This window comes from Chrysemys picta, chromosome 10 (genome assembly GCF_011386835.1).
Source record: "Chrysemys picta bellii isolate R12L10 chromosome 10, ASM1138683v2, whole genome shotgun sequence".
NCBI classification, from domain to species: Eukaryota; Metazoa; Chordata; order Testudines; family Emydidae; genus Chrysemys; species Chrysemys picta.
This window is the reverse complement of record NC_088800.1, coordinates 33,577,273-33,592,066: the sequence shown is the minus strand read 5'-3', so window position 1 is coordinate 33,592,066 and position 14,794 is coordinate 33,577,273. Positions and strand designations below refer to the sequence as shown.

The 14,794-nt window shown below is 45.3% G+C and overlaps 1 long non-coding RNA gene across 1 annotated transcript in view; it reads left to right on the top strand.

The window, feature by feature from the left end:
- The window catches only part of LOC122174054 (uncharacterized), a 30,710-nt gene extending 25,914 nt beyond the window's left edge, over positions 1–4,796 (top strand). The window contains exon 3 of the long non-coding RNA XR_006175343.2: positions 4,563–4,796. This is a non-coding gene — a long non-coding RNA (uncharacterized LOC122174054). The remainder of the gene's footprint in view (positions 1–4,562) is intronic.
- Positions 4,797–14,794: the final 9,998 nt, after the last annotated feature.

Sequence of the window (14,794 nt, the reverse complement as noted above, 5' to 3'; positions counted from 1 at the left end):
CCAGGGAAGAGGATAAGCACAAGGTATTAGACTTCACTCAAGCTCCACTTAAGTTCCAACTGTGGGACTTAAGTGGAGTGCAGGGCCTTTACAATGGAGTGAATCTGACCTACGGAGCAAGATCCTGAGCCTCACTGGGACATGGATTTCAATGGGAGCTATGCCTGTGAGGGGAGGTCAGGATCGGACTCTTGGGCACCATTCTGTTTCCTGTGGTATCCAAATCAGTCTTTACCATTTCTTGTTTTACATGTGCCTTGTCAGGGCCTATAATGTGGGCGGTCGGAGTCTGGAGTAATGTTGGGGTCAGGAGCCATGCCAAGGGTCACAGCCAGAGTCAGAAATCACGCCCAGGGTCAAGTTGGAACCAGTAACTGGAGCTAGGGAGAGGAAGCAGGGACTAGGGCCAGGGCATGGTAACACGAACAAGGAGCGGAAACCAGGGGTCAGTCACTAGACCTGCTGCTTACCAGACCCCTGAGGGCTCTCTGCCTGGTTCCTGCTCCTTTTTCCTGTTACCACTCTGTTCCCTGTTCCTGGCCACTGCTTCCTTGCCCTAACTCCAGTTCCTGATTCTGGCTTTGAGCCTTGGCATGACTTCTAGCTCCGGTTCAAACCTTGGCATGGCTTCTGTCTTGGCTTCCGTTTTAACCCTTAGTGTGGCTTGTGACTCTGGTTTAGCCCATGGCGTGGCTTCTGCCTCTGACCATTGGGATGGCTCTTGACTCTGATGCTAATCTGGGCTTCAGCCACTAGGTCAGACTGCCCATGTTATGGGCCCTGAGAGTTTGCTCAGAACTGGGCGTGTGGCAGGAACAGGAAGCTTTATGCTAAGAGGGGCCCAATCAGCAGTGCTGCTAGCAGACAGCTGCTCCCACTGCATCAATGAGTACAGTCCCTGTTTGTAGTTATCAGTGCAGTTCCCTCATCTAACTTTGGGGTATGGTGGCATAGCTCATGAGGTGTTCCCTCAGTAACCCCACAGGCCTGGGTTTGAAACCTGTGGCACCTGGCAATTATTTCCATGATCTGACAGCCCTAGAGACAGTGTTCCTCCATAGCTCTAGTCTGACACTCTCGTCACACTAACAACCATAGAGACAGCATCCCTTCACATGAGCAGTGGTAGGAGAATCTTTCCCGCATTATCCTGTCAGTAAGTTGCTGAGGAGGTACTAGTTAGGGACTAACAGAATGCTTCAATTTTCTTTTGCAGTCACTGCTTGGTGTCTGTTGAATCTGTGGACCTTAGCACTTGCCTGTGTAATAATACCCAGATACGTTACAGGAAACTCCGTGAGGGCATCATCCAGCTCTCTGATCTTTGTGATATTGCTTCAATCCTTGAGGAAGTACAGGGAGACTACCAGGAGATATCACTGAACAGCTTTTAGTCATGTTGACCTGAGACATTCCAGCCAGTGAGCTAAGGGTGTATCTCATTACCACCACACCCTGCAACAAATGCTACTTTTCTTCGTTGCCCCTAGCCTTTTATTCATTTTCAAGTGCTCATGGAAAAGCTGTGTGTTTGGATGCATACAGCATAGTGAGGTCAGAGAGGATCTTAAGAGTGAGCAGCTTTGTGAAACAGTCAGCTCTGCCACTGAAAATGAGTTATGCTTTCGAAATCCAGAAGGGAAAAACAATTATTGACATGGATCATCACCCAGCTGAGAGCTAAAATTGAACTTTTGGGTGGAACAACAAATTATTCTATTGATCAAATCTAAATGATTTATGTTTATCATTTCAATTTGCATTAATTATAATGGTGTGCAACAAAACTGGATCCTGGCATTCAATTTCCCCATTAATATTAGTCCAGATAATAGCACAGGATTTCTCTCTACTGAGATTCAAAGGAATCCTGATTCTCTTCAGGTATCTGCAGCTCATTTCAGAACTCTCCTTCCTTATTTTCCCCTTTGTGATTGTCTTCCCTCTTTTCATTTATTACTGACAGGCATTTTCTTCTCTTTGGACAAACAATGGCCAGGTACTTTAAAAAGACAGTCAGCCTTGTTCTTCAGTCGTTAAGGTCAGGCTTCATCTACTTCTATCTGATGATTGGAAAATAAGTCTTCGTAAGAGGGTTGATGGTCAGCCCAACTTCATAACATTGAGAGAAAGGCCAGATAGCCTTTAAAGTGGTCATGGTGAGGCCAACCACCCACCATTACAACAGCAGGCAGATGGAATGATTCTTGCTTGCTCCCAAGAGGTGTAATATGTAGATGTAGCCCCACAGAATAGGTACTGTCTGTCACTTTGAAGTGGTGATATTCCAGGGGTTGCTCAGGACCATGTGCCCAATCCTGCTCCCAATGAAGCCAACAATAAAATTTCAGTGGTATGGAGTCATGCCCCATACAGGCAGCAGTGCCTAGACACAATGGCACCATGACAATGCAGCATGCTCTGTCTTTTGTAGCCATGGATTAGCAGTGTGTCTTAACTTAACCAATAAGGGAAAAGTTATCATGTTTGTGATACTTAAGAGGTCATTTCACAACTGTTTGGAATGTCAGCTTCAGACAGAGTTCAACTGAGCAAACAAAAATCAACATTGCAGAAGTGCAGTGCATATGAAGAAAGGACAACAGCTGTAAACATGAGATATTAAATGATTTCATTTTGTAAATATTGAGTTCTGAGGGTCTATTCATGTGCTTAAAAAATAAACATATCCTTAACTACCTTGCTGAATTGTAGACTAAAAAGGGAAATTGTCAAATCGCCTTGTTCCTCCTGCTTCTGTGACTGGTTGGTAAATCAAATATCAAAGAGTTAATATGGAACTCTACTGGCGTTACTTGGCAAATCCTCTCTAGTCAATAATAGCCCCACCAACCCCAGAAAAAAAGAGCTTAAATGCAAAGTCATAATCATCCCTCTTCCTTACAAGTTAAGCGTGTGTTGTTAAATCTACAGTGTATCAAACCATACCATATAGCATAACTGTATCCATCCATACTGTATGACATCAAAGCAACTACTTCTAATGATCCTAAATCCTATAATGGAGGCCAATAGTAAGTGCTCTCCCTCAACACTGATACTCATGAGAGAGAGTAAATGATAATGAAATCACAACTCCAGTAAGGCTATACAGGATTCAAAACCTCAGTAAAACACATGCAGTAAACCAGCATCCTCTGCAAGGAACCCTAAATTCCTACGGAAAAATGCCCAGCTGCTCCCCTCCAACAATAGGCCACATCCACACATGTCAAAATAAAGTTGCATATATTAAGAAAAAATTCACATGTTCTCACAGCTTTCATTCCAGCTTGTGAAGGTAAGTGCTGCTGCTGCAGCTGGAAAGCATGTGTTAGATAAAGCTCCTGGACCTGGGTGGATCATCTGCTAAGAGTTGTGACAGAGCCATAAGTGAAGCCTCAGGCTAAAGGGGAAGAATGGTCTTTATTGGCTTCTCCCAGTTAGATACGAAAACATTCAGCAGTTTTAATGACACGAGTATAAAATAATAATTTTGCAAACTCCAATTAGGCAGGCTGGGTAAATCCATATAATTTGAATTCATATTTAGGAAAAAAACAATAAGACCAAGATCTGTGCGTAATTTGTATGATAATATTGGGTGGCACTATTTGCCTCTTTAGGCACTTAAATACCTTTACAAATCTAACCCTAAGTGCTTTGCTGAATTGGGGCCTTGGGCAAGAAACAACTTCAAAACCTAAGCCTGCCTAAATTTAATTCTAATTCTAATTCTTTTCATTATGATGCTAGAGCCATTCATAAGGACTTCAATCCTGATTATGCCTAACCTAAATTGCCAACTTTGGAATTGATGTTCAAGGGTAGATCTGGATATAAGAAAAGATTTGCTGATGTGTACAGTGCTTAGGGTGAGTGTTTGAAGGAAGCTATGCAGAGTATGTGACAAATAGGACAAGGAGCTGAAGATGCTGACAGAAAATGAACCTTGGGGAGGAATACAGTAAACGTTTTACTGCTTGTAAAATAGATGTTTTACCAATGAAATATGTAGATCAATTCATTGTAAATTTAATTGCATGGTTTAGTTACCAGTAGCCAGAAAAAATGCTATCATATTAAGGGATTTCACTGTCATGTATTAAAATGCAATAGTGAAGAAGGCTTCATTTTCCCCCCATAGCAATATTCCAGACATATCCATCAATATTTGTCTCAGAGTCGATTGCATCTAAAACTGTGCAAATAAAAATTGATATGTGATGATCTATTGTGACTTAGACATTTGGAAGAATCTGCAGTCTGGATTCCTGTGCAGAAATTCAGATCTATTGCTAATTTAGTGGTCGAAAAGAAAAATCACACTTCTGTGGCCAAGGGAAGAGCATTCTATCACTTAAAGCCCAGCAGTAAGATTTGGCTGGATGCGTGCCACAGAAAAAACTTATTCATCAGATTCAGCAACAATCGGACGCATTGTAGCAACCCTTTCTGGACTATACTGTGGAAAAATACAAGCAATACTTCATTAATGGGATTATTCATAGTTTTTCTTTATACCTCCCTTCCTCCACCCATCCTGAGTTGGTCTTTTCTAGGTCCCGTCACACAGTCTCCCCACAGCTGATGTGAGTGCCTTCTCCTCTGCAGCTGCTGACATCTGCAACAGCCTTCCTGCATTCTTCCAGCTCATCAGTTCTCCATCTGTTCTCAAATGTCTGACCAATATGTGGCTTTTCTCCTTTGGTGGCACTGTGTAACTTCTCAATTGCTTTGCTAATCTTTATTATTTAATTCTGTGATGACATTATTTAACTCTGTAAAGCATTATAGGATGCAATTTACATTAAAGGGACAAAATTAAAAAACACTGTGTTTTGTATACTTTTTGATTTATGTAAAATTCTAGTTTGGTAACCATATATATTTTATTTAAAAAGTACTGCAAATACAACTCAAACATTTAGAAACCAACCACTCACACACTCACACACACACACAAAAAAAGGGGGGGGGGAAGCTTCCCTCTATGCTCAAACCTTGAAATATGGACTCTCTTTTTATCAAACTATTCATCAGCGAATAAAATTGATGGTATGATAGAAAATTTGTGCACAGTAAGGCATAGTACGTACAGTCTTCCAACTTGGCTTGATTTTTAACTTTTAATGACACTTACTAAACAAGCCTTCTTTAAAAAAAAAGATTCTCTCCCAGGTTTTCAACTGTGCGGCTACTATTCATGTTATTAAATACATATCTATATCTAGAGTTAAATACAATGTGTGGAAATATATACTTATATCTTCCAAAAAAGAATGCACCTGTTATTGTTTAAATATCCAAATAACTGAAAGTAACTTTTTGTAACTGAAAAAGAAAATGTTAATTACAGTATTAATAATTGCACAGAGAATATTACAAGTACATATGTTTGAGATACATCATGGCCTAGGGCTTGGAGGAATGGACAGGGAGTCAAGGTTCTGGGGAAACTGTGCAAGTCACTCAGTGAGCCTGACATATCAATCAATTCAATGGATATTTTGTTAGTGATTTTAGTGGGAGCCAGATCAGGTGGTATAGGAGTAAGGGGCCAGGTTTATAAAGGTATTTAGGTGCCTAAAGATGCATCTGGGCACTTTGTAGATTTACTACTACAGTTAAGTCAGGGGAGTTAGATGCCCAAGTTGCTTAGATGCATTTGTGGATCTTTCTAGACACCCATCTGCATCTTTAGGCACCTAAATACCTATGTAAACTTGGCCTAAGAAGCTTCACTTCTTTGCATTCAGTTTACTCATCAATACATTTGGGTAAGATGGTCTGATGACTCAGCAGAAATAAAAAACATGATTAGTAAGCAGTTTTAAACAAGGTAATTAGCATAAATCCAAGCAAGTTACTTAAACAAGTCACCATAATAACAAATATCCCACTCAACCTTTAGTTTGTCTGGGCCTCAGAAACTGTGCCCTCAGTTACAGCCATGCAACCCCACTAGAGTCAGGGTAGTTCCATATGTACTACTTAGAGCAGAATTTGATCCAACTCACTTACATCACACTTTTAAAAGAAGCACAATGGAAACAGTGCTGTCGTGATCTCCCTACTTGCCCTCCCATAGGCACGCACAGACACAGAAGTGCTAGGTATAAAGTTCAGAAGAGTACAGTTCAGAAATGGCAAAGATATGGGACACGGAAAAAAGAGGGCAGGAAGAGAACGGAAATGCTGACCATTAGCCCATGGGGTGGGGTGACTCAGACATGGCATTTTAACTTGTCAAGTAAAAAAAATAAAAAAAAAAATAATCTACCACAACATGTATCAGATTCTTCAAGTTCCTATTCCAAGGCAATTGAAACAATATTAAATGTTGAGCAAAGAAAATTTAATCTGGTAGAGTTAGACCCTTTCATTTCGTAAAACGTTACTAAACAATTTAGAAACACATCATTGCCTCATGCCAAATCTAATTTCGTTTTTCTTGTCCTTTACTTCATCTCACTCTGTAGATTATATTCTAGTGAGTCTATGATTCCATTTTATTTCACTCTTAGGAGTGAAGCACCTGCCACTCACACACGCACAGTATGTTTAAAACATTTTAAAAAATTGCATATTATTTGCATATGAAAACAGCCAGGTCTGTTAAGCATTGGTGGTCCCCTCAAGTCAAGACCAGCAAGTAAAGTGTCTACAAATATGGCTGTACCACAGTGGTATTCCCTCTGAACTAGAGATGAGTGGATATTAAATTCACACTTGGCTATTGGTGATTAACACAAAAGTTGTGGCAATTATTGTGTGTTCAGTTTCAGGGATGGACCCACATTTATTATCCCAAAATGACAGCCTGTACTGAGAGCAATATCCTGTCAGCTCTGTGCCCCCTTTAAAAATTGGAAGAAAGGCAGGGTGAGGGGGAAATCACCAGATGATGAACAGGTGGAGAGATTAAAAGAAGAACTGAGTAAACAGAGGCTTCTTAACTGTGCTGTGGACTCCCACCCCACTCCCCTGGAGTATTTCCATCCTACCCAAAGACCGCAAGTGTGGTATGCAGTGCCGTTAAGTTCACCCACACAGTCTCTGAATGGAGTCTGAGATAGCAACAGTATAATCATGGCCGCCCGATGTCCTGACAAGACCCTACGATGCTGAGTCAGTATGACTAACTAACATTGTCATTCACTGAGCTCAACGCCATTATGAAAACCACCACAAAGCATCATCACCAATGGTGACTAAGTTGTAGCTTTCTCTGTCTCTGGTCAAAGCAAGACCCAGTGAGTTGCATCCATACTGTAGAGTCCCTATCTACAGTACGATGCAACTCACTGGGTCTTGCTTTGACCAGAGACAGAGAAAGCTACAACTTAGTCACCATTGGTGATACTGCTTTGTGGTGGTTTTCATAATGGCGTTGAGCTCAGTGAATGGCAATGTTAGTTAGTACACTAAGTACTCCAGTAAATTGATTTTCCTCTCATATAGACTAGTATAAATCAGGAGAGACTCCATTACGTGAATGGTCTTACACTGGTGCTGTAAAACAACTGAGTGCGAGAGAGGAGGCACAGTCCCCAAAAAAGCCACCTTGCCATGAATGCAGCACGTTCATCAGTTAGATCAGTAAGGGCACAGTATAACTCACGCTATCTGACACAGCCATTTGAATGTCGTGTGTGGCAGCTAGCTAGCTCACAGCCAGATTTTGGAGAGGATGAAATCGCTAAGGAAAAGGGGAGGATAAAGAGGGGAAGAAAAGTCTGCCCTAAAGCCACAAGTAAGAATAAAAATAATCCACCTCTCTAAAATGGCTAATTTCTTGAGCCAGCCCTGCTGCTTTCACATTCCCACTCCCCTGACTGATTCACAATCACATTCTCCACCCTTCTGTAACTAGATAGCAACTTGTGGGGCTGGAATTAGAGGTACCACCTGCTGCATGTTCTTTATTTCTTGTTCGCTCTGGAACAGCTGTTGGTCTTGGTCGTTGCCAGTTCATAGAGGAGGGAAGGAGGCAATTACAGCAGACTTTTGCTGATGTTTTGATAAAAAAACTTCTCTGAACCTTTGGCTGTTCTTCCGGAGCAGGGGGCACCCCCACAGAAAGGGTCTCAGGCTCCCACAGTATTTAGTGGAGTAGTGGCCAGTCAAATAAATATCAGACACTGTTCTATATTTCAGAGCTGCAAATGTTTCTCTAGGCTTGATGCCACATACTCCTTTAATTTGTCCCTGATCCTTTTCAGTGAACCTTGATTGCATCAACATCTCTCACTTTCCAAATAAGCAACATAATTGAAATTTTAAAAAATTCAGAGCTGTGGAATATTACAGAAATCACATCTGGGGACCAGCAAGGAGGTGATCTGGCTGATAAAACTCATTACAGCTCTATTCCCTGGATCTTTTTTTACATGGAGGCTGACAGGAGTACCCACAAGGCATCACTTTCATGAAGCTTTTCATCCCACAGACTCACACAGCATTTGCTTCCCTTCTTATAAGATAATCCCTCTTAAACCACAACAACTGGATTTTGCTTCTGTCCCTGCTACAGAGTTGAGCCTTAATTTTCAAAAGTGCCCATTCATCTTGGGCAGCTTGGGGCACTGATTTTCCAGGACTCACAACTTCATCTGAAGCCAGTTGGGACTCCTCAGCATCTCTGAAAGTCAGGCCCCAGGCACCCAGCATTAGTGGCCACTTGAGAAACCTCAGCTTTCCTGTATGGCAGAGAGAATCCACGCACAGCCAAACATTTATCAAAAAACAGTAACTAAAGTACAACTTTGGCTCAGCCATCCTGAGCCACTTCCCCAGCGTTCAACCAAGGAATGGAAGGGACTAGGGTGACCAGATGACAAAACTGAAATATCAGGATGCGGTGGGGGGGAGGAGGGCAGCGGAGAAAAGAAAAAAAAAAAAGCCACCGGAGCGCCCCCCCCCCCCCGCACCAGCTCACCTCGTCTCCACCTCCCCCGTAGGGGAAGGTGCCCAGCTGGTGCAATCCCGCGGGCGGCCCCAGAGTGGGGGCATCAGACCCCAGCCCCCCAGTCCCGCTTGGGTCCCACAGGGGAACGAACAGGGCTGCCGCTGCCTCTGCCCCGGGGTGGGCTTTCCCTACAGCCCGCCCTGCAGGGCGGCACAATCCCATCACCCCGAGTGTGCCCGGGCCCCGCAGAGCACTGCGGGGGGCCCCAGAGTGGGGGCAGCAGGCCCCAGCCCCCCCCGTCCCGCTCGGGTCCCGCAGGGGAACGAACGGGGCTGCCGCTACCTCCACGTGGCGGGAGGTGAAGCCCTATCGGAGTCCCCGCGTGGGCAGCTGCTGCCCCCCACCTCCACCTCCACCCCCACCCATGGGCACGTACAGGGAGCCGGTTCCCCAGGCTGGACCAGGGGCTGCCCCTGCAGGTATTGCCCCACCCTCCTGCCTGCGCTCGGGGCCAGGCCGGATTCACTCACCCCGCGCTCCCCTGCGTCCCCGGGGCCTCCCTCCAGCGCTTGCGCCGCCATACAGCTGATCAGCGCAAGCCTGGGAGGGAGGAGGAATGGCGTGCTTGGGGAAGAGGTGGGGATTTGGGGAGGGATCCAATGGGGCAGTGAGGGGGTGGGGCTGGGGGCAGAGCCAGGGCGGGGATTTGGGGAGGGATCCAATTGGGGAAGGAGAGGGCGGAGTCGGGGCGGGGGAGGGTGCGAGCCCCTCCGGGCTCCGCCTGTGCGCAGGAGCGGAGGGCAAAATTGCTTGTTTGTCCAGTGTCCCGACCAAACATTGGTCCTGAACATCGGTCGGGATGCGGGACAAACAAGCAAATATCAGGGCAGTCCTGATAAAATCGGGATGTCTGGTCACCCTAGAAGGGACCCACCAGGCTTGTCTTCCCTAATGCAAATCGCAAACAGATGCTCAGGAAGAGCAGGGCAGTTAGAGGGAGGCATTGTTACCTTCAGTCACCCTTGTAAGCAGGGATGGAAGAGGACAAAGTCACAGCCAGTAAGGAATTACATAGAGAGCCCAGCATCCTTGCCTATCACATGGATGATCCGGGGTGTGGCTCTGAAAGCCAAGAAATTCCTGCAGTGATAGCTACCTAGAGGGAAAGGTGTGTGTTCTCTCCTTCCAGGCTGCTGAAAGATGGCAAGACTAGTGGCTGCTACCAAGTGTTCCAAGTTGCTTTGCTCCTATTGTTCTAATCTTTTGTGTTAATAAAGCCACCCCTGAGGAATGGGACTTGACCTGAACTATAGTTTGGGACTTTACTCTACCTTTCCAGTCAGGGCTGGCTTTAGCAAGAGTGGGGCCCGATTCCTGGGGGCGTGGCTTGCCGCACATTCCTTGGCGTGGCCCTGTTTCCAGTGACTGCCTAGTGGATGACAATTTAATGTACTTGCATGTTTCTTTAAAAAAACAAACAAACAAACAAACAAACAAACAAACTATGGGCTGTAGGTGACCTGCCCTCTTATATGCTGGTATGGAGGAACCCCTTTCTTTAAGACTTTATTCAATGACCATTAAACTCTAATACACCCATGACAAGTAAAGGAATGATGCATCTAGGTTAATTAATACAAGTATCTCTAAACTTGATACACGGTTGTGAATTTTCTTCAGAACTAGAATGTCACATACATTAATGGCCCGATCTTCCTCTCACTTGGTGTAAATCAGAAGTAATTCCACTGAAGTAAATGGAGTTACGCTAGGATAAAACAGGAGTAAGAGCAAAAGCAGACTGTTAGGGTATGTCTATACTGCAACAAAACACCTGCGGCTGGCCCCTGTCAGCTGACTGGGGCTCAGGCTGTGGGGCTATAAAATCACAGTGTACATGTTTAGGCTCAGGCTGAAGCCCACGCTCTGGGACTCTCCCCCTGTATCCCAGAGTTTGGGACCCAGCCCAAGCCCGAATATCTACACTGCAGTTTTGTAGCCCCACAGCTCAAACCCAGCAAACCTGAATCAGTTGAGTTGTTTTATTCCAGTGTAGACATTCCCTTAAAGACCACTCACAGTCTCAAGGTTCTGATGGCAATTCATTTTAATCAAATAAACTGTCAGTTTCTGCCTAGATTATAGTTTAGGAGGTCAGGGACAATTTGTTTGCATTTCTTCTGCTGATCAAATCTGTCTTTCATCTTATTTTCAATCACTCAGTGACACCAGTTCTCAGTTAATTTTTTTTTAAATCGTGTCTTATCACGTAAATGACCCAAATCAACATTTGTATGCCTGGAGGATATGACTCGTTGTTCATTTAAGTTGATTTATAAAATCATTTTTCAGAGTTTTACTAGGCAGCATAATAAAGTCAGACACTTTTCAGAAATATTTATAATCATAGGGTAGCATTCATTCCGACAGCACAACCTGTCCTGATTTCATCACTTTCCCCCCTTCCCCACCATATTAATACTGGATGGAATTAGTGTTTAGATAGTCCGTGCAAGATTTCTGTGCCATTCAAATCCCACATAAGGCCTATTTTGAGGATTAATTTTTAAAAAAATTCTGTTGCACCAGTTTTATGCCTATATACCTCTATTGAAATCAATGGGTCTGGCTCAAGGAGTTTAGCTTTGGCTATTTTAATGTGATAATCAAAAATGCAGGAGATGGTGAATAGATCTATAGGACTTCTTTAGAAGACTAATGGAAAGCCCACTGACATCAGTGGGGAGTCTTGCCACTGATTCCCGGGCCTGCCTTGGAAAATAGAGGAGGATTTGAATCACTTTCCCAGCGCCTAACAAGAACCTAAGTCTATTGTTAAGTTTGTTACAAATCAAAAAATGTGAACCCTTGTAGGCAAGACTGGGGCAGCGATTAATGGTTTCAGACCGCATCAGACAAGTGATCTCTGAATGAAGACATGGGTCAAGTACCTGGGAGAGAATTCTGAGACTATTACAGTTATTATATTACTTGTGATTTATCCTGGAATATCCTAAGACATTTTAGGAAAGTGGCAAGTTGATGCTGACAGAGAAAACAGTGAATTTAGCTATTATCACATTGATTGATCGGTCCTTCAGCCCTCATATAGATTGCGCCAAGCGCAACATGTCTTCCATTCTTCTCATATCCTGGCATTCCTTCTCCATGTGTTTTCACGATAAAAATCTTCCCATCTCTTTGGAGGTCGGCCCAGTGGTTGTTTCAGTTCCTGTGGGTACCACTCAGCGACAGCTGCAGTCTGTCAATTGTCAGTGAGCCTCCCTATATATCCAGTCCATCACATTTTACTATGCCTGCTCTCAACAACATCGTCTTGCACTCCACTCTGCTATCTGATCACTTCATTGAGGACTCGATCGCAGATTGAAATTCCCAGAATTCCTCTTTCCATCACCCTCTCCATGACAGACATTTGCTGCTCCTCTGTCTTTGTCATGTTTCTCTGCCATACAACACTGCTGGCAGTACTGTTGAGTTGAAGAGGCTAGCGCGTGTTGCCTTCTTGATTTTTCCTTGGAGGACATCCTTGATAGAATCGAATGTGCACCAACTTTCTTTCTTTCTTCGTGAGAGTTCACCTTCCTAATCGTGGAGCATGTTAATTTCTTGGCCCAAATAGACATATTGCTCAACTTCTTCTATTTGTTCTCCCTTGATTGTTATTTGGACTTTTGGTAAGGTATCAGACTGCATAAATTTTGTTTTGAAGTGGTTAATTTTTCAGTCTGACTTGGCTGCTTTTTGTGTTGAGTTCTCGCAGCATTTTCTGTAGTTCGATAGTATTTTCGGCGATCAACACAATATCGTCTGCAAATCTGAGATGGTTTAGCTGCTGCTCTCCATTGATATTGATTCCACCCTTCCAATTCATCCGCCTCATTACCATTTTGAGGCAGGCTGTGAAGGGTTTCGGTGAAGCCGTGTCTCCTTGTTTCACACCTTTCTTAACTGGGATGTGAAGGGGAGTATCAAATAAAGTTATATCTGTAGTGCAGTCAGAATTTGCTTTCTTTAATAGTTTGATATAGTTTGTGTTGATGCCCTGCTCTGCAAGAGCTTTCAACACTGCATTGATCTCTACGCTGTCGAATGCTTTTTCATAGTTGACAAAGGCAATACATAAAAGGAATTTGTATTCCTTGAGTGTTCCAATAGCTGGTTTATAGTGAAAATATGGTCTATTGTGCTGAAATTCCTTGGAAAGCCTGCCTGCTCTCTCAGCTGCTGCTCGTCCAGACGCTGTGAGAGTCGGTTTGTTATTATTTTGGTGAACAGCTTGTAGACATGTGAGAGCAGGCATATTGGACAATAGTCTTTAGATCTTCATGATCTCCCTTCTTGTACAGCAGAATGGTATTGGACTCTGTAGCGGGGCGGCCTGGCTCCCAGGCGCCCCAGGAAGGGACGAGCCAGAACAGCCGCCAGAGTGGGCGGAGCCACCGTGGCCTGTCCCCGCCCCCCGGAAGTCAAGGGGCGGGACAGGAAGTATAAAGGCCTGGCCACAGCGCTCAGTAGCTGGCCGGCAGTGGGAGAGGACAGACGCTGGTGCCCGAGCTCCTGTGGGCCTGAGCCTGCCAAGAGCCCGGTATCCTGAGGAGGAGTGGCCGAGCCTGCCGAGAGCCCGGTATCCTGAGGAGGACTGGCCGAGCCTGCCGAGAGCCCGGTATCCTGAGGAGCGGTCTGAGCTTCCCCCCGCCGAGGGCCCAGAGGGAGCGACAAACCTACCTGGTGCTCGGGGCCCGGAGGAGCCCATGATCTGCGACCCAGCAGACGAAACTCAGGAGGAACAGGTACCCATGGAGGAGGAGATGGGAAGTGGCCTGGGGATAGCAGACCCCGAACCCATGTCAGTGTGTTGCGGTCAGGATCCCCACTGACTGCGCGGCAGACGGACTGCTGCGGATAGGGCCCCGGGCTGGAACACAGTGGAGTGGGTGGGCCTGTGTTCCCCCCTGCCACCCCGCGCCGGGTGGCAGTCTCTCCTCCTCCTTGTCCAAGGGGCCTGGGCCTCTGACAGACTATTTGTTTGCTGCCCCGCCCTGCCCTAGGGCCTGGGCTAACCCAAATTGACCCAGCCCCTGCTACAAGGCCTGGGCCGCTGACCGACTATTTGTTTGCTGCCCCGCCCTGATCCAGGGCCGGGGCTGTTAATTGTGTGCTCAGCCCCTGCATAAGGGCCTGGGCCCTGAACTGTTAGTTGTGTGCTCAGTCCCTGCCTAAGGGCCTGAGCCCTGAACTGTTAATTGTGTGCTCAATCCCTGCCTAAGGGCCTGAGCCCTGAACTGTCAATTGTGTGCTCAATCCCTGCCTAAGGGCCTGAGCCCTGAACTGTCAATTGTGTGCTCAATCCCTGCCCAAAGGTCTGGGCCCTAACTGTTATTAGCGTTGTAGCGGGGCGGCCTGGCTCCCAGGCGCCCCAGGAAGGGACGAGCCCCACCCCGGAACTACTACAGACTCCTTCCAGCTAGATGGTATCTTCTGCATTTTCAAGTATCGGCTAAACTTCTGAGCAAGGGTTTCCCAGAGGTCTTGACCTCCAGCTCTTATCATTTTGACTGCCAGACCATCTTTACCTCGGGCTTTTCCTTCCTTCATTTGGTGAACTGCATGTTGAACTTTGCTGACAAGGACTGGGAGTACATGTTTGTTGATCTGTAGAAGTGTTGGTACTGGGACATTTATCTGAGATGCGAACAGTTCGGTGTAGAAATCTTTGCAGACCGCTTCCATCCCTGTTCTGTCAATTACCGCTTTTCCATCCCTGTTCTTCAGTGCCATTATTGTTGACCTGTACAGTGTCAGTTCCCTTTCGCATTTTTTGAGGCTTCTGTGATCTTCAGCCATCTTTAAGAGTCTTTC